Raw genomic sequence first — 18,626 nt, forward strand, 5'->3', positions numbered from 1 at the left:
CTGCAGACAAAGCAAAGTCTCTCCTTGACCCGTCCCAACTCCTCTATTATTTATTAGACTTAGATATTAAAATAATCAAGATTTATACTTTTTTTTTAAACTAGAATCCACCACAGATATTTTTCTTTGTAATCACATAAAGAATTTCTGCATGTTAAATCTGGCAATCGCTGCTAAGGTCAACAGCTGATAGATGGATTATCATGAGAAGGTGGAGAGAATCTCATAAAAAGAAAGCATGAAAAAAAATTAAAATTATTTATTTCAGAAGGGAGAGTTATCAGAAGGTGACAGTATTGGAAATGACATGTGTAGAGGATGTAAATCAAAGGAGTCTGGTTCTCTTCTTCCTATCTTGACACCAAAAACATCTGGCCTGTCTCCTGATGATACCTGAAACTGATACAGCAAGAAGCCCAAGTCAAATGAAAGGCAGTGCCAGGGGGCAACGAGGGCAGGCCGGTCCAGCGATGGTAACTGAGGTCAGCCAGCAGCCCAGTGACAAGGCAGGTCCAAAGCCAACTGGGGAGTCAAATGTGCAGGTCCCGACTAGCAGGGTGCCCAGCCAGGCACAGCTGCACCGCAGCTCAGGCAGGCACCAAAAGCGAGAGCCCAATCTTGAAATTATCTCCTCAGCAAGGGAGGGCCGGGCCCCACTGGAGCCTCGCACAGTCGTGCAGCTGTGCCATATCGAAGTTGGCCCTGAGCCCCCCATAGCCAAACGTCCAAGGGGTGGCAGGGGACACACAACAGGCCCTGACAAGGCAGCATTTCTAAAGGACGTTTTCAGGTAGGAGTATCTTATGTGGGAAAATTTAACTGGATGGGTTCACCAGCAGTCCCTAGGCCGTGCTCCTCTGGGAGGAACTTGGCCACTCACATAAGCTAAGGGACAGCTGTAAATGCACCAGGTATTGTAATATGGCAGAGCTCAAGGAAGACATCTTTTAACACAGACTCACAGCACCAGTCCCCTGACTGCATCCCCCTGGCCCTCGGGAGTCTGGCTGCCTGGGCTCAGGGCCAGCGTTGGTAGGCACACACTTGAAAAAGCAGCTGTTGTGAAGAAGCCTCCTCAGGGGCTACCCTTCCCTTCAGAGCCACTTTTAAGCTGAGGCTCTCACCTGGGACCCCACCTGTACCACGCTGCGGCAGTATCACACCCATCCCCCTACCTGGCCAGGGGCCTCGCTGAACCGGACCCTGCGCTCCAGACTGACATCCCAGCCCCTCCTCAGACCTGCCCTGTCACCACAGACCTGCTCAGCTGCCACTGGGCTGTGTCGGACCCTGATTACCATCACTGGTACTGACCCTGACTTCCCAGCCTGGCCTCAGACCTGTCTCGTCACCACAGACCTGCCCAGCAATGGGGACTCTCAGCTGAACCTGGCTTCCCTCCGCAGGGCTGGCCCTGGCTCATGGTGTGGGCCTGGGCCCCTGCCGGTGAGGGCACTGCCCAGCTGGCTGTGTTACCATGCTGAGCTCCCAGCTTCCAGCGCTTGGTTAGCAGCTGGTCCCTTGCTGCACCCTGACACAGACATTTGTGCAGAGGAAAAGAAGGAAAGACGGTCTTAGCAAGATCACTATCCGACTTCAGTAACAATCAATTAATGCATTTCACCAGCCATAGTTAATTACATTTTTGAAGTATCAGTGAAAATATTCTTCCGTTTTCCCAACTTCCTAGCAGCGCTGCTTTCACTTACTCCAGTTTGAGTTCATCCTTACGTGTAACCAGACCTGCACAAGGTTCCCCAAGGACCGGTGCTCCTCACCCTGGCCATGACACCTGCTTCCTTCCCTGCCCAAAAGAAGCTTATTCAACACCTGCTAGGATCTTATCTACCTCATCACATCAAGTCAGCAACTCAATTACGTGTAAACTAATATTCCCAAGCTTTTTGCTTCCGTTGCTTCCAGCTGAGGAATTTCCAGATTACTAATTGCCTGACCTTTAATATCACGCTGTTCAATTACATCCCATTTTTACTACTTTAGCCTTACTATCAAGTCCTTTTTGTATTTCATTTTCATCCCTTCCCACATCAGAAACACCACCTAACTGTGTATGTCATCACACACCCATTTTTTGTGCCAAAGTCTATAATGGAAACATTAAACAGAATTTCCTTCCGATCCTGCTTACTTTTTTTTTTTTAATACAGCCCATTGACAACTTTCCTTTAGCCTGTTCTTTACCATCCCCAATCAATATCAATCCACAATTTCTTCAGCTCGGCTAATTACCAACTATGCAGTACTTAGCTTCAGACAGTTTAAGATCCCTGAGATTTCCCATGTCTCAGAAAAAGAGGGCTTAACAAAGACAGTTTTCAGCTTCGTTTACAAAGATTTATGTTTAATAAACTCAGGCAGCTTTTTATCCCTTTTCCAGCCTTTTTTAAAAAAAGACTCCTAAGTCTTTCTTGCTACAGTTGACTAATGGCTATAATCACCCAAGGCAATTTCCCAGATCCTTTTTTAAAAAAAAATAAATCATAGCCTCTACTTTTTCTGTTCTTCAATAAAAAAAAAGTCTAACAACAACAAAATTTCAAAGTACACTGAATGTACGATTACTTATTTCATGACCCAGAACTGTCCACAACCAAAGTAAGAAAATCCTTCCCCACACAGGATTTCTAACCCATTTCACCATTCCACCTGCCCTAGAGTAAGCTGAACTCATGGAGAGGTTGTGCATATAGGAGACATTGATGACTACCTGTTACGTAGAGCATTAAGGCTGCATCACGTGTTGTTATTTAAGTGTACATCAAAGAATACACAAACAGAATCTGCATTTAAGTGGTAGTAAAGTGAACATAAGTACACTAAGGGAAAGTCAGAACACCTAACAGAAAAACTCTCTTTTTTTAACCACTTCATGCTTACTAGTGCAAAAACATATTTCTCTTCGATTCATTACACGCTACAAAAACATTCAGAATTTATATCAATTGACAGGTCCAAAATTTCTACACACTTTCTAATATGAATGAATACTGCAATGCACGAATTCTTTAAAAACTGACATCCTGTATGGTTTTTTGCCTGTATGTGCCCACACATACTGTAGGTATCAAATCACAAATATATCTTATTTCAGACCCTAGGGACATTTCCATTTATAGTAATGATATCACATAGCACGTTTTCTCTTCTTTTAGATCTTAGTTGTGTTATTTTCAAAGCAAAAATTAAGAGTCATGTTAATCAACCCTATTATTTTTAATTCTCTGATTAATATACAGTGGAGATAAAGATGCTGTATAAAGACGGAGGAGCTAAAGCCCAAGATAATGTACATGACTTCAGAGCTGATGTGTAATTTACAGAATTTTTTCAAAATAATATATGTTAACAGAATACAGTAACTAATTGGTAGAAGTTTATCTAAAGCACCATAAAATGGCAACTACTTCTGACACAAAAAAGCAGGAAAAATGCCACAAAAAGGAAACATATGTATTGCTTGATGGCAAACAAAACTGCTAGGATTAGAAAACAAATTATACCACTATACCTCCCAAAATGCATTCTCTCTTCAAAGCTGTGGCTTCATACCTGTACCTACCTCAAAATGTAACTTCTCAGCTACCCTATTGCTAGATTGATTGGGGTTGGGGGTACAAATAAGAAAATATGTACTTAGATATCGTTGTTTATGCCCGTCTGACTTCTTCAGACATCACAAATAGTTGCCCAAGTTCTTTCTATAACAATCACTCACCTATTCAGTTCAGACTTGCCTTCCTCTAATTCTTAACTTTCCTTATTCTTCTGTGTTCAGAGACTAATTTTTCTCCAGTTAAAAGTCGCTTTGGTAGCATGTCTAGAAGGATGAGCTGGACTCCTCATTTATACTTTGACTGTTATGTTAAAAACTTCCAACTGTTTACCGAGAGATGACTTATAGGCACCTCTTTTCTTGCTGGGTCTTCATACCTTTTTAATTTCAGGCACTCAATCATTAAAACAAACCATTTTATTCACAGAGTAACTATATGAAAACCCCCCCCGTACTTATTTAGAAACTATTCAAAAGAGCACTAATTCCATCACATGGTTGTTTTTTTTTTAATTTATTTATTTGGATTCAGCCAGACACTGTCCAATTTATCTTCACTGAAAAAAAAGTTTATAGTCAATAAAGAGGGAAGTCCTAGTGAAGGGCTGCTGGCATTGTTTCATCTCTACAGCCTCTGCCACAAGGACGTCACCTAGCAAATTGCACTGGAAACCACATAGACTGCATTTCCATTGAAATGATTTTTTTCACCTGTGTAATGCTGAACCTGACTAGCCTATACAGCATTTCACTACAATATTTTCATTTGCTCTAATAAAATACTGCTGTTGTAGATTCACCACCTGCCCTTGTGGTCCATCAAGGCTCAAGGGTCCGTTATACCAGACACCCTACAAAGTCTCTGCCCCAAAGAATGCACAAATTGCGTTAAAGCTGAAGAGCAGAAGCAGTGAAGCAACACCTCTATCACTGCTCATACTGCAGCGTTCAAATCCACATTAAGTCCTCCAACAAGCATGCTGCACATGCTGGGAACTCCTCCCAGGATGTATCATTAAAATACATATTTCAGACTCTCAGCACTGAGATTTCTGTGTTTCCTGGGCAGCATGAGGTAGAAAAATCAGCTGAAGAGACAGGTTTTAATTTTCAAACATATGGATTCCTTAAGGAATGAAAGCACAAAGTATGTTACTTAGAGGAAGTGTACCCAAAGGGCACGCCATCGTTATTTATGCCATCACTCTATTACCAAGTAGAAAGACTGAAAATCACCCCAATTAAAAAAAGTTATTGCAGCTTTGTTTCCAGTAGATGAAATAGCACTATGTATTTTTTCGCAGTGTAGCATTATCTTCAGAGAAATCTTGTGAGTGTAGTATAAAACTGTCCCTTCGGGTTTACATTAAAACTAATGGTGCAGAAGAGGAAGCTTCTATTGTTCTTTTACATAAAATATTTCATGGGGGAAAGAGCCTCAAGTGTTTTTAATCCACTGTCTAAAAAAAAAAAAAATACCCACCCCAACCAATCTGAATAAAGAGCTAACTTCTGTAGATACAAAAGGGTCAGAGATCCAGTGACAGAAAATAGCCTAAATTTACAACAGTTAGACAATAAACCTTGTGATCCGTAGCTTTTCCTAGATAGTCTATTGAACACTGTACTGAAATACTTACACTTGAACACTGCTCTTCATAAAATCTCTCACTGTCATTAGTCTCTCACTAAAAAGGCACTGTGATTGTTTTTCACAATCTTTATTGCTTACAAGGCAGAAAGTATTTAATACAAATCTTAAATTCTATAAGCAAAGAACAGGTTTAGGAGTAGGAGCAAAAACGTTGCATTTCCCAAATGTTTATTTTCATTTATCTTCACATTAAATACAGCTGTAGCACATCTTACTATGACAGCTGTTCCCATCCAGCAATCTCCCCCTTCAGCAACACCACAATCCTCCACACCGAGTGCAAAGTACACGCACCAGCCAGTCCTCCTACCAGCACCTCACCTGTATAAGAGGTGTATAAGACTTTATGCAACTGGTGAGGAAAGGCTGAAGAGCTCTCCAAAAAAGGGACATGAAGGAGAAGTTCAGATACTAAATGGATTCCTATGGCACAGCTACAGCTCCTGCATCTTGGAGTGAGGCTGCTGAGCAAACCACTGGGACACATAGTCTCTGTTCAGTATACAGATTCTTTTAGGCTTAAAGTTGTGACTACAGTCCCTCAAATTCAGGCAATTCAGATGTTACCAGAAATCCAAAATTATGTCAAGTCCCCATTTCTCTACCTTTCTGAATCTTCATTGCTTTTTCAGCTTCTTCTCAGAATAAATTAAGGAAATTAATGGAAAGGGTTCTGTGGTTAAAACCATTTATTTCCATCCAAAAAATGGAACTGAAAAAAGATGGTGTCCACATCAAACAAAATTTCATAGACTATATAGCTCTTTTCTTCTAAGCATGTATCTCTTCCTAGGAAGACAGGGATGTGTAATGTGCCCTTACCAACAACAATGATATTGTAATATTCCAGTACATACAGAACAAATAGTGTTGATGATCTTTCTACAGCAGACAAACAAGGCAGGTAAGCTGAGGAAAGCTTCCTGGACACATCAGTGGCACGGCTTTGTGGGGCTGGTTGTTTATAACATAAGAGACAAAGGAACTTTAATTCCCTCCTGGAATTTTGCCTCTAGCTCTAAGTTTGCCTGTTTTAAAGGTCCATGCTGGCTTCCTGACATCCTTTCCTCCACCCTCATGTATTCCACAGTAGTATCCTCAAACTGATGATAAATTTGCTCTTGAAATAAATTATTTCAAGACTCCTGTTGGATCCCACATCCTGTGAGATGCTGACATTTTTCTAGTTTATTATTATCTCAAATAATTTTATTCCTTCCTCCCAAGAGACAGCATTTTTCTGAACTTTCCTGAAAGGTATTTTCCTCATAGTTTGAAAATACTGCACTCTGGAGGAATAAAAATTATCCTCCAAGCAGTAGTTTTTCTACAGTTTTTCCAGACTTGCCCTCCTGAAACTCTACACACAACTGAAGCATACACTGGGAGTTCAGTCTGAGACGCAAGCTGATACAGGTGACGTGCCTGACTTGCTCCAGAAACAGAAAGCCAGTGAGTGGAAAATGACAAGGCATATTTATTTTTAACAAGGTTTTTTAAAAGATTTTATATTGTTGAAAAATAAATTTGAATTGTACAGTCATAGTGGGTCCAGTTCAGTGACAGAACTCCTTGTCTTTCTTTCGGTCTTCCTGTTGGAAATATTCCCACACATACCCCCTGCATGGGAGGGCAGATTAACTAGAAAGTTACGAGTTAATTGTATCTTCTAAAGCTATACAAAACAACTAGAGTAGGATCCAGTATCATTCAACAACAAGCTGCTACACTATGTCGTGTTCATCTGGTTTTACTTCAAGATTAAAAAGAGGAAGAATACGGAAAAAACGACTAATTTAGTCTTATACAACTTTGTGAAGTACCACTGTGTGTGTGTGTGTGTGTGAAAAATATTAAAATGCAACAGACATGTTCTGCAAAAGGCATACTGGCCAAGGACACAAGAAAACAAATTTTGTTGCAACACTGTTGGTTGAATCAGGTTGTGCAGGTGGAGGTCATTCAATATTGGTTACCGATCAGAACAGAATTATTTCCAAACTGAACATGTACATTTCCAGCCAAAATGTTAAATAAGGCTTTCGATGGAAAAATTGTATTTTCCTTTTAAATACAAGGCAGATAACTGTGTCACATTTACTTTAAATTACAGCAGCTTACAGTCCTGAGGAACGAAACAAATGTGTTCAAATAATTCATGGCAACCCCTGAAGAATGGGATGTGTTTCAAGGTAAAGAAACCTGCATAGGCAATGCCCTGTCAAAAGCACCGTTCAGGGTTGGGCGTTTCATACAGCACAAGAGGTCTGGCTTGAGGTTCAGTCCACAGGTCACAGGCTGTGACAATAAGGTCTTGGCAAAGTGAGACACATATGTATTAAAAGATGAAATGCATGAGGATACTACAAGAATTCCAAGATCTCCACGTCCAGGTGGCCAGAAAGAAAAACCTTCAAGTACACAGTACTGAGGCCTCTTCAAGTTACCCCCCAAAAGCCCTGAGACTTGCAGAAGAGCCTTGCCAGGGAGGGAGGACAGACATGTGAAAGATATCCCAGTCTGGGGACACTGCACATAGCACTCTGGAGGCACAATGGCACCTAAAAGGCAGGTAGAAACCTACCTCCATACATTATCCCAGCAAGTTTTAATTCCATCAGTTTGTATAATTAATGTAACTTTAAAATTAGGGAAAGGAGAAGAAAGCATTCTACCCCTGTGTCTGCAGGGTCAAAGACGTGACCTGTCTTCAGGTATGTCTACATTTTGCTGTAAAGGTATGCTTAAAGCTTCAGCAGACATGCTGGATATCACTTTAGCCAGCTAACAAGCGTACTTACAACTGTGCAGAGCACCAAAGGATGATACTTAGTACGGTCCACAAGACCTTGAAGAAACTATCTGATATAAGCTCCATGCTGTTGTGGCTACACTGATACCAGCCTCTGAGGTAACCAGTTTAAATGAAATACCAAGAAACCTCATTCACAATTTGCAGCTGCAGTGTCGATTCACAATGCAAACACCTCTCAAAGCTTTAGTTGCAATCCCACAAGTAAATTTTGCCAATTCTCTCTCTTTGCCGATTAAAAGGACACTGCCACAATTAATTGCTGAATTTAAACTGGCACTTTTTAAAAGCTGACACAAAAGTATGGGAAAAAGGATTAAAATATCAAATTTGAATTAAAACAATCATTTACTGATTTAATTTCTCCAAAGGGTCTAGAATATATACAGATCTTGCCCCCTGAATCACACTGGCTCTTGACTGTAACTTCTTCCTTCCTGCCATTACTAGCAGTTTATTCTAGAAAAATATTTTTACAAAGGTTTGTGATTGTCATTACTAAAAACAAAGTAACAAAGATGCCATACCAATTTTTCTGTCAAACACCCCCAATCTCTGTCAGCAGACTTATTATCTGAATAGATACAGTGAATTACTAAGTCTCCTGATCATATGTATGCAATAACCTGCAATACAATGTCACAAGACAGCTCAATAAAGGTTCAAATGACTGCATTTTGGAAATTAACTCACTAATTTCAGAATGGCAACAACAAAGAAGATTTTTTGCTTTAAATATTAACTATAACTGCAAGGTAATATATTAACACAATGTGTCACAAAACACAGTACTGCAAGTACTGCATAGTACAACACATGCCTAGACAAATACTTGCAAGAAATGTGGAACAAACTGTAGCTCAAATGTGACAAACCAAACTCTATTTTGATGAAAGATGAGCCTTAGGTGATACAGGTAATATTTAGCGACCTAAAAGTGTAACAGGCTTCATTATTAAAAACCAGAATTGCTAATGATTACCACCTAAAGGGACACAGGAGCTAGGGCTGTAAGACTGTACTGCCACAGTTCAGGTAGATCATGCTGGAATTTGCATTCTCCATTTCACTTCTGAGAAATGCAAGAAAGCCATTAACGTCCTGTTTGAAACCAGACTGCTGAAAAAGTAAACCCCCTACCCCCTGCACTCAGCACTGATACACGCGACAGGTCCAAACAGAAAGTAGACGCAGAAGGCAGCTGGCAAAGAGCTTCTCTCGGTGCTGTTTGGTGGAACCGTCTATGTATCTGCATCAAAGAGAAGGAAAGAGATTAAAGGCAAAATCCAAGGAGGCAGCCAGAACAAGGACTGCGAAAAGTCTTTCTACCTCTCTCCCTCCTCCCATGACTTCCCTGAGGGAGAGCTTTGAACAAAAACACTGACAAGAAAAGAGTTTGGAGCTCCTGTTTGATGGTGGCAGTGCTCAGGGATACTGCGTGAATTCTCTGCACATACTCCACTGGTAAGGTTTTGCACTTTCAAAGCCTTTGCACTTCGTACATTCATTACAGAAAATGCCACGACTGCAACATTATCCTCTCCTAGTAAACAATTATTTCTGGCTGGTATTTCAAAATGCATGCATGTATAATGTTGCAAAAGTTCTTCACCGTTGGTCAAAATAGAAAAACCACTTTCATAAAGCAAGGCATTTAAAAGCTGCTGTCTCCAAAATGGCATGCCGGAGAGTATTTTCTTCTTTCAACATATTTAATTCCTATTAATAGTAACATGAGCGAAGCATGCATCAAAGGATAATATGCCTTCAAGATTTAATATATATTTGCCATTATGGATAGACATACCCATACATACTATATGAAATAACTGTCAGTTCCTAGATTTGTTCCAGAGCATAAATCTTTTCGATTAGTATGGATAAGGCATAGCTAAATGCGGCTGCTTAAATCAAAAAGAATATGCCTAATCAGAGACACTATGATGGTTTCACATAAAATGCAGGGGACAATCTTTGTTTGGATTTTACCTTCTGTTTCAGACTCAAGATTTTTCTAAAACAGGGAAGATACAGCTCTATTGTAGACATCACATGCAACTGTTATCTTGGTTTCTTTTCACTGATTTAAAATTTAAGTAATAGGCTTTGGTTTTATCTTCATAGTACTTCCAAAAATAACAACAATCAATATAGGAAAACCAAACAATTTTATCTTCTAAATATTTTTGTTACACTGAAAAAGGGTGTGAGGATATCCTCTCATGCATGAAAAAGGGTTAGGGAATCTGAATATGTTTTCAAAATTGTTTTCAAAACATCACAGGGATTCTGAAACCCTCAGTGACTCAGCAGCAATTTATTTCCTGCATCCTTCATCCTTTGCTTTGGAGAATGGCATCTAGGTATGAGCAAAGGAAACTAGGGCAGAGCTTTGCCCATCACAGGTCACAGACATGTTGCTGTGCCCTCACAATTCCCGTGCTCATCTCTGGGGATGAGCATATCCCATGGCTCTTACTGTGGGAGACATTTGGGGATTTTTTTTTCTCAGTAATTCCAGTTACAAGAGAGAAAACTTGCCTTTCAAGGGAATTCACAGCAGCCCAGTGATGTTCCTGCCAGGCTGAGGACAGGACACGCAGGAGGGGAGGAGTCTGTCTGCCAACAGGCAGAGCTCAGATTCAGGTAGCTTCGTCTTGCTATTTCACCTTCTCAGTCCAGACCATTTTATGATACCTAGGAGAAAGGAAAATAGGCTTAGATCTGGGTTACCTGTGCACTAAGTGTAGGCTACACTTCTGTCCCGTTCTGCTTGTCTATATTTTTCTCAGGATGTTAAGTCCCAGTTTTTCCTCACAGGGACCCTGTGATCGGCCTGTTACCTTGTATTCACCCTGCTAGTTGGTTCTGCTATGTTATTTCTGACATGGATTTATATCTTCATTCCTTAAAAATATTTGGGTTTAATTTTCTTCAGTTCCTGTAACTTATTCCTCTATCCTACCTATGGCTCTGTGATCCTTCCACATCTGCTTAGGACATTTTTCACTTAATCAAGTGCTGAGATCTAAATTTCACATCATTTCTTTGAGAGCAACTTACTGTTTCTTTGTGTGTAGCCTCTTCAGTAGTAATTGATTGTTAGATGCAGTAATTTTAATCATCTAAAAACTTAAGTCTAAGTGGTCTTAAATTGCACCGTATGAACTGAGGAGATGGGCTCGAAATCTCCATAACCAAGTTGGTGCCTAAATGCAGAAATAACTGGGTTTTATTTTGAAGGAAATATTCGTATCTGGGGAAGGCTTTTAAAAATACATAAATGTATTATGGAGGAGTGTCGTGGTTTAGCCTCAGTTGGCAATCAAGCACCACACAGCCGCTCAGTCATCCTCCCCCCGCCAGTGGGATGGGGGAGAGAATCTGAAGAGCAAAAGTAAGAAAACTCATGGGTTGAGATAAGAACAGTCTAATAGCTGAAATGAAATAAAATAAAATAATAATAATAATAAATTGTAATTAAAAGGAAAACAACAAAAGAGAGAGAGAGGAACAAAACCCAAGAAAAAAAACAAGTGATGCAACCGCTCACCACCCACTGACCAATGCCCAGCCTGTCCCTCAGCAACGATTGCTGTCCCCCTGCCCAACTCCCTCAGTTTATATACTGAGCATGACGTCATATGGTATGGAATAGCCCTTTGGCCAGTTTAGCTGTGCCCCCTCCCAGCTTCTTGTGCAGTTGGCAGAGCATGGGAAGCTGAAAAGTCCTTGATTTAGTATAAGTACTGCGTAGCAACAAATAAACCATCAGTGTGTTATCAACATTATTCTCATCCTAAATCCAAAACACAGCACTATACCAGCTACTAGGAAGAAAATGAACTCTATCCCAGCCAAAACCAGGACAAGGAGGTATAGAGTTGGTGAACTGGGAGTGAGTATATACCATTTCTCTCTATACAGCAGTTAGGGAACATCTTATGAATGTCAAGAAGTTAAACCAGAGACTTTCGCTTTCTACTTTACTCCAACCTAATGTAACACAACAGTCCAACAGCTGCTTGCTGATTATATTATAATTAGTCTATTGCCTTATAATTAATCCATTAAAAACTTCCAGTAAAACACATGAAAAATAGACAAAACTTATTTAAAAAAAAATAGAAAAAAGTTACAAACTTGAGCATATTAACCCATGCCACCAAAAAACCTCCAGAAAAATGGAAGCTAAAGTTACTAACATGATGGCTTTTTACTTCTGTCATGTTATCTCAGGGAACATGTTTGCACTATGCTTCAGGCCAATATGACCTGAAATGACTGTGAAATGTAACTAGGCTGTATAACGAAAACAGCAATTAACCTTTCTTTTGAACAACTTGGGAATTACATTTTGACCAAGAGGCACACAGATCTCTGTTCCCAGTATCTTTTCTTCGCATCAAGGAGATCATGCAATAGTTCTTGAAAGTTTTGATAACCTGATCTGTCTGTTTGGAAGTATCTGCCTGCTACAATCCTACAGCTTCAACACGAGAATAAGACGGAGAGGATCCGGGCACTGAACATAGTAGACATACTGGTAAATGTTTTAAGGCTTATCAATTTTGCAAAAAATCCCACATATTGCATCATTTTTGTTGATCTCTGATTCACAGAAACCTGAGTATTTGCTACTGTTAAACAAGCACCATTTGTGAGAATATTCAGCAGATCATGAACAGTAACACATACCGGGGCTGCATTCCTTATTCACAACTCCTGGTTAAACGGCATCAGTCAGTCAGTGACCAAGTAGACCCATGTCTTGAGATTTAACTGAATGCTCAGAAGAACCCAACCACATGCTTTGAATGAAAGAAAAAAACTAGTAGGGGGTTTATTCTCAAACCAATCCATGGATCTTTATAATGAATAAATAAAAAAAGAATGAACAAGAGAACTAACAAGAGATCAGCTCTCAAAACATTCTCTAAACAAATGAAGTGGCAAGACTGCAACAACTTTACCAGGTGGGGAGCAACTCTGGATTCCTATCCTTACGGTGAATCATTACAAACTCGAAAAATACAATAAAATTAGGAGTTTGTAATGAAGTCTTGATTTACTCCAAACTGAAATAAAATCTCTAACATGCATGGTAAGGATCCATTTTGGGGGACAGGACTTACCTGTTAATTAACAAGGGCAACTAACCTACATGAAAGCTGTTATGCTATGTTATGAAGGTTTTCCCCATTTCAACTAAACTCTAAAATGGCCTTATTTTGCTATGCCATTTAATGATTGTAGCAATTGCCTGGAAACCACCTCCAAATCAGAACTGGTGGCCAGTAAAGAAGGCTCAAGGGAAGGAAAAGCCAATGGATTAGGCATATCCACAGTAACAGTTTGAACAACTTTCAGTCATCATCCTGTTTACAGAGCTGGACCCACAACGGAGCTAATGGAGACAGTGAGCAGATGACATACCCAAATTACTTTTGCTATTTTTCCATCAACCTTCTATTTCACTGGAAGTTTCAGACATAAACATGGAGTCCTTTCACTCATACCGTGCCTGCTCTTATGCTATCCATGAAAAAAGTTTGTTTTCCACTTAATCCAAAAAGATTACTCTCTTGGCCACCTTAAAACACGTACCAATAAAAATAATAAACCTCAGAACAGCCTCCAGTCACTTGCAGGCTTAAAGTCTGCTCCACAAAACATCCAATTTACTTGCAGCACTGTGGCAGAGTTCAATGGTCTGAGACTTACAAGGTGCATAGCATGCCAGTAACCAAAGTTAAGAGCTGATGTAGAAGAAAGCTTGTTCCAGAGAACTCCTAAGAGTCTGAAAAGCCAAAGTGCAGCCTAAGGTTATCACAGAGGAACAGTGTGTTGCATGGACTAGCAGCTATAAATAACACACAAAGAAAACTGCTTTACATTTGTTTGGTTTTGAACACACATACAAGAGATGGATTAGAGCTTTTTCTTGTGCAACACATCAGATTAATTCCACAACCTCTTCACCAAAGAATGCTCTCATGGGACTACATGTTCTTCTTCTTCTAGGAATCTAATTTTCTTTGTTCAAAATAAGACTATTTAACAAAAATTCAACATCTGAGACCACGCCTTTTTCTTCTGACCCTTGGGTAGGGCTCTAGCTGCTCCTTGCAGCATTGTTCTTTCTCTTGAAATCAAACCAAACCTCTTTACTTCTTCCTCCTCCCTACCCTGTAGGTCTTCGCTTCACAAACCACCACCTCTGGAGCCCGACACACAACAGATTCTGTTCCTCTTACCTTTCTATGCCCTTTCCTTCTCATTTTCAGCAGATCTCTCCCCATGCTGTCCTTCATAAAGACCAGGCAATCTTAAACCATCACCTGAATTTTAGCTTCACAGCATCTGACATGAGACACTGAGCATAACAGTTTCAAGAGCAAAAGGAATGCTACTCCCATGGGAAAGTGAGCCATTCAAAAGCAGACCATTTAAAATGCAGCCCTGGCTGGCAGGCAAAGAAATGGGGACCAAATCAGTGCCATTTTTTAGAGTGAACAAGAGCAGCAGCCTGCCTACTGACTGTGCTGGACCTATGCCAGCCACCACTTCTGCAAGAAACCCAGGACACTGAAGCGCTGCACTTTGCTCTTGACAGAACTCCATCCTTACACAAACCAGCTATGTATTGCTGCCTACTCAAACACTGTTTGAAATAAGGACTATGCAAACAACTTTCTTCCTCCCTGCATAATATTAGTTTAACAGTTTAATATTCTCTGGCCTGTAAGGTCAGAAACTAATTGTATTTCACCACTTCCCTGGTAACCAGTACCTATCTTATGGTAACACCATTGTTAGTACATATCTGGTGCTCTTATTATGTTTTTAATAATAACACAACCATGACAAAAACTTCATAGAGAAAAGGGATATATAAGAATAAAATCTAATGGCAGTGATACAGAATCCTATCAGCAGAAACCAGCAATTCCACAAGAAGAGACAGTAACTTTCTATTTTACTTACTTTTCTCTCTGATATCTAGGAGTCTGAAAGACTGAGTCAAAGAAAATAGGTTCCCTCCCCACCCCCCATTTTTTAAAATAGTCCTGTATTCATTACCATGAGACTTCAAACTGGTAGATTGTGTTTGAATCTGAAATAATTATTTATCTGGATTACAGATAATTTCCCTGTAACTGTTATTACAATTATTTATTGTATTTAGAAATATTATCAGTTAAATACAATGAATAGCAAAAAATAATGAATTCATAAAGTGCCCTCATCTTGTTCATCCCACCTGTTCAGAGAGTGAGCCAGTTACTCTCTTCAAAGTTATTAAGATGGCATGAAAAGATATAAATGTGAATCTTTCAACTCTTGGGGTGTGATAGTCTTTATGATTATCTAAGAATTTCATAACAAAGCCAAATGATAAGGTTTTCTTCTGTAAAGAACAATTTTTCCTCCACATGCTATGAGAAACTTCAAGAATCAGAATCATTTTGGAAAAGCGGTATTGTTAACTGCAAACAAATCAGTTCTTTACCATATCCGTACAGTAATAGCAAAGGTTTTTTACCTACACCACTGCCAAAAAGAAAAAAAACAGAAAAGTTTATTCAATTGTAACTAAGATATTTTCCACAGTGCAGCAAATGACAAGTATAATTGCTAGACCATGAATAAAATTATCAGCATGGTATCACTATAAGATTGAATTAAAATTTGGATTACATTAGAATATAGAGACTGCATATTGTTGGATATAGTAGCTATAGTCAAAATTTGTGCATAAGGCAAATTGTTAGGGTTGTTAAACTTCTGTTAAAAACACTACCACTCTAAGTTCAAAACCATTTAAAAAATACCTAAATTTTGTCCATGTTTTTAAGATAACAGCTATTATGTTTGTAAATGTTAAACTACAATATGTTTCATCTCACAAACAAACAGCCTTACGATTGTGTGTCTTTTGTTAAAGGAAAAACCCCTACCTTTCCATATGCATATATGTTATCTGGATATCTTGTTATCCCAGCTGTCAATACGAGGAGCGGGAATCCTGACCGACTCATCACCAGCATGTGTGGATATTAGACGCTCCTGATCAGAAATCTGCTGAGGTGCCAGCGTTTGCAATAGCCAAGGGGCCTGTGTGATCTGGCCATATGCTCTCTCTTAACACAACAGATTGATAGCAAAGCAAAGCAGTTCAAATGTTTTCAGTGCTCGTTCATCACAGCCTGCAATCTGCAAACAATTTCAAATCACTTTACTTAGCCATACACTAGAAGTGCAGGTTTTAGCTCGAAGCATAAGCTTCCCATTCAGAGATGAAGTGCCTCTGCAGACCTGAAAATCTTCCATGCTTTGAGGAAATCTGGATTTGAATCTGGGTTTTAAACTTTTCAGCAACATTTCAGAAGTAATTAAAAAAACTACCAGTAACACGGTCGTCTAAAAAACAAGTAAAACTGTTGATTAGCCTTTATTTAGGGAAGATATTCAATAAATATTATGGCTAGAATGATGGTGAGAAAGGATTGAACACTGTTCTGAAGACCAAAAAAAGATAGTGGAAACTGGGTTTTTTAAAAGCTCAGTACAATATGACATCTTGAAAGTCCAACTGTTAGTGCAAAGGCTGCAATCAAATGCCAGGCACTTTAAAAAATAAATAAATAAATAAATAAATAAATCAAAGCCCACTTATGAGTATAATACCCTGTAGCAGGAATGTACGCAAGACCCAATTGCAGTAAAATAAAAAATGTGTAGCTGGAGAAGAAAAAGATCTCAACAACAAAGACTTCAAACTTAATAACCTGACCTAACTTTTCTTTGTTGGAAAACTACTAAAAAAAAAGTTTCTCAGGCTAAGGAAGACTTCCTTAACTCAAACTATGGTCTCCTCGGGTTCAGAGCACTTTGTCAGAAGTTTCATCACAGCAACTATGTCCCAGTTTGTGCTTTACCTCAAACAGGCTTGATCTCAAACTTGCTCATGTTTGTAAAACTAGGATCTCCTTCCAAACAGCAGGCAGGTAAGTGAAGTCAGCAAGACTGCTTTGAAAATTGGAAAATGCACTTGCCAACAACTACTCATTTAATGCCTTTATGCTTTTAATGCTTTTAATGCCATTTTAGAAAGGATTTTCTTTTACTGAGGTCAATGCAAGAAAAATTCCATAGAAGACAAAAGTTTTCTGCCCACTTTGGAGTGGCCATTTCTGTGAGCAACACTGACTGAAAAGTCCTTTTGAATCTGACCAAGAGGAAGCCAAGACGGCACTTATATTTCAATGGGTTACAGTAAAAAACAAAACAATTTAAATTAACAAAACTGTAATGCTTTTATTTGTCCCCCAAATGCAGTAAAGGACTATGTTACAGAACATTTTTACATAGCTGTTCTGACAACAACACTCATAAATCGCAACCAGCAAATATAACTGATTGCAGAGATGTACATATCAACTTTTACAGGATTTTTTCCGTACAAGTCTTTCTGAAAACTTTTTGCTCCTAGAGACATGTTGTAATTAAGAATCAACAATGAAATCCCAAACAATATAAAGAATTATAGCAGCAATTAATTACATTGCTTTCAAGCTGAAAAAAGCAATTTGTTAATGAAAATCACTACTGCTTAACAGTAGCTGTTAACAGCAAAAAATAACTTTTACAATAAATCACTCTTCATAAACACGTATTTATATTGGAAGTCTTCCTAATTCACACGTGTTACATTTACTAAGTTAGCCAAGATGTTCAATTGTCCAGTCTCTACTATCTACATGCAAAACCCCTCATGTGAGAAGCACAAGCAATTGCTGTGTACCTAGGAGACCTGTGGGCAGGAGATGCTCTGGGACAAAATCACACCTGGGAGAGGACAGCAGGTACCTAAGGATTCCCAGTACTCTGCTGCTGGAGAGGAGAGGGCTGGGCACACTGGCTGGTCTCAGGATACCTTGGGATCACTTTGTCTTGCAACTGTGTATTAGAAGACACAGCATCCCCACAGCAGCAGGGTAAGTTGCATGACCGACCCATGGAGCGGCTCATGTGTAGCTTCCCATGAACAGCACACGGCTCAGATGCCACTGACTGGGCAATTCCAAACCAAAGTAGTGGCTGTCTCTCTCATACGGAGAGTACTCTTCAAGCATGCCACAAAGCACCCCTCTGTACCGCTGCACAGGTCAGGCACAAAGCTGTGACAGTCGACATAAAAACCTCTGCAGGAATGGTCACACCACAGGCCTTTGAGAGCAGAAGGAAGGAACCGTGCGGCAACTAGGTCAGAGACTCCAGCACAGGCTAGTGTTTTCCTCGTTAAGGCCCAGATCCTGAATTAAAAAATTGTACAGTGGAGAAAAGAGGCTGGGGAAGGGCTAGGAATGACTTAATGAAGTAGGTAAGTTCAGCTGCAAAAGTAACCACAGCAAGAAACAGAGCATCCAGAAACCTAACAAACTGTAAAGAGGCCTTGCTGTAAAAAACCCGGGACCACTCCTGCAGGTGTGTACCATGGGAAAGTTATTAGCCCATCAGATACTATCCGAGCTGATGAAAAGACTGGATACATCTAGAAAAAAAACTTTTTATAAAAGATA

General features: G+C 39.6%; 1 long non-coding RNA gene across 1 annotated transcript in view; it reads right to left on the reverse strand.

Annotated features, from left to right (window-relative positions):
* Positions 1-8,893: 8,893 nt before the first annotated feature.
* Positions 8,894-18,626, reverse strand: part of LOC140647170 (uncharacterized) — a 36,546-nt gene continuing 26,813 nt past the window's right edge. Inside the window, exons 2-3 of the long non-coding RNA XR_012040689.1 lie at positions 10,582-10,737; positions 8,894-9,289 (exon numbers count right to left, since the gene is read on the reverse strand). This is a non-coding gene — a long non-coding RNA (uncharacterized lncRNA). The remainder of the gene's footprint in view (positions 9,290-10,581; positions 10,738-18,626) is intronic.

This window comes from Ciconia boyciana, chromosome 1 (assembly GCF_034638445.1).
Source record: "Ciconia boyciana chromosome 1, ASM3463844v1, whole genome shotgun sequence".
Taxonomy (NCBI): Eukaryota; Metazoa; Chordata; class Aves; order Ciconiiformes; family Ciconiidae; genus Ciconia; species Ciconia boyciana.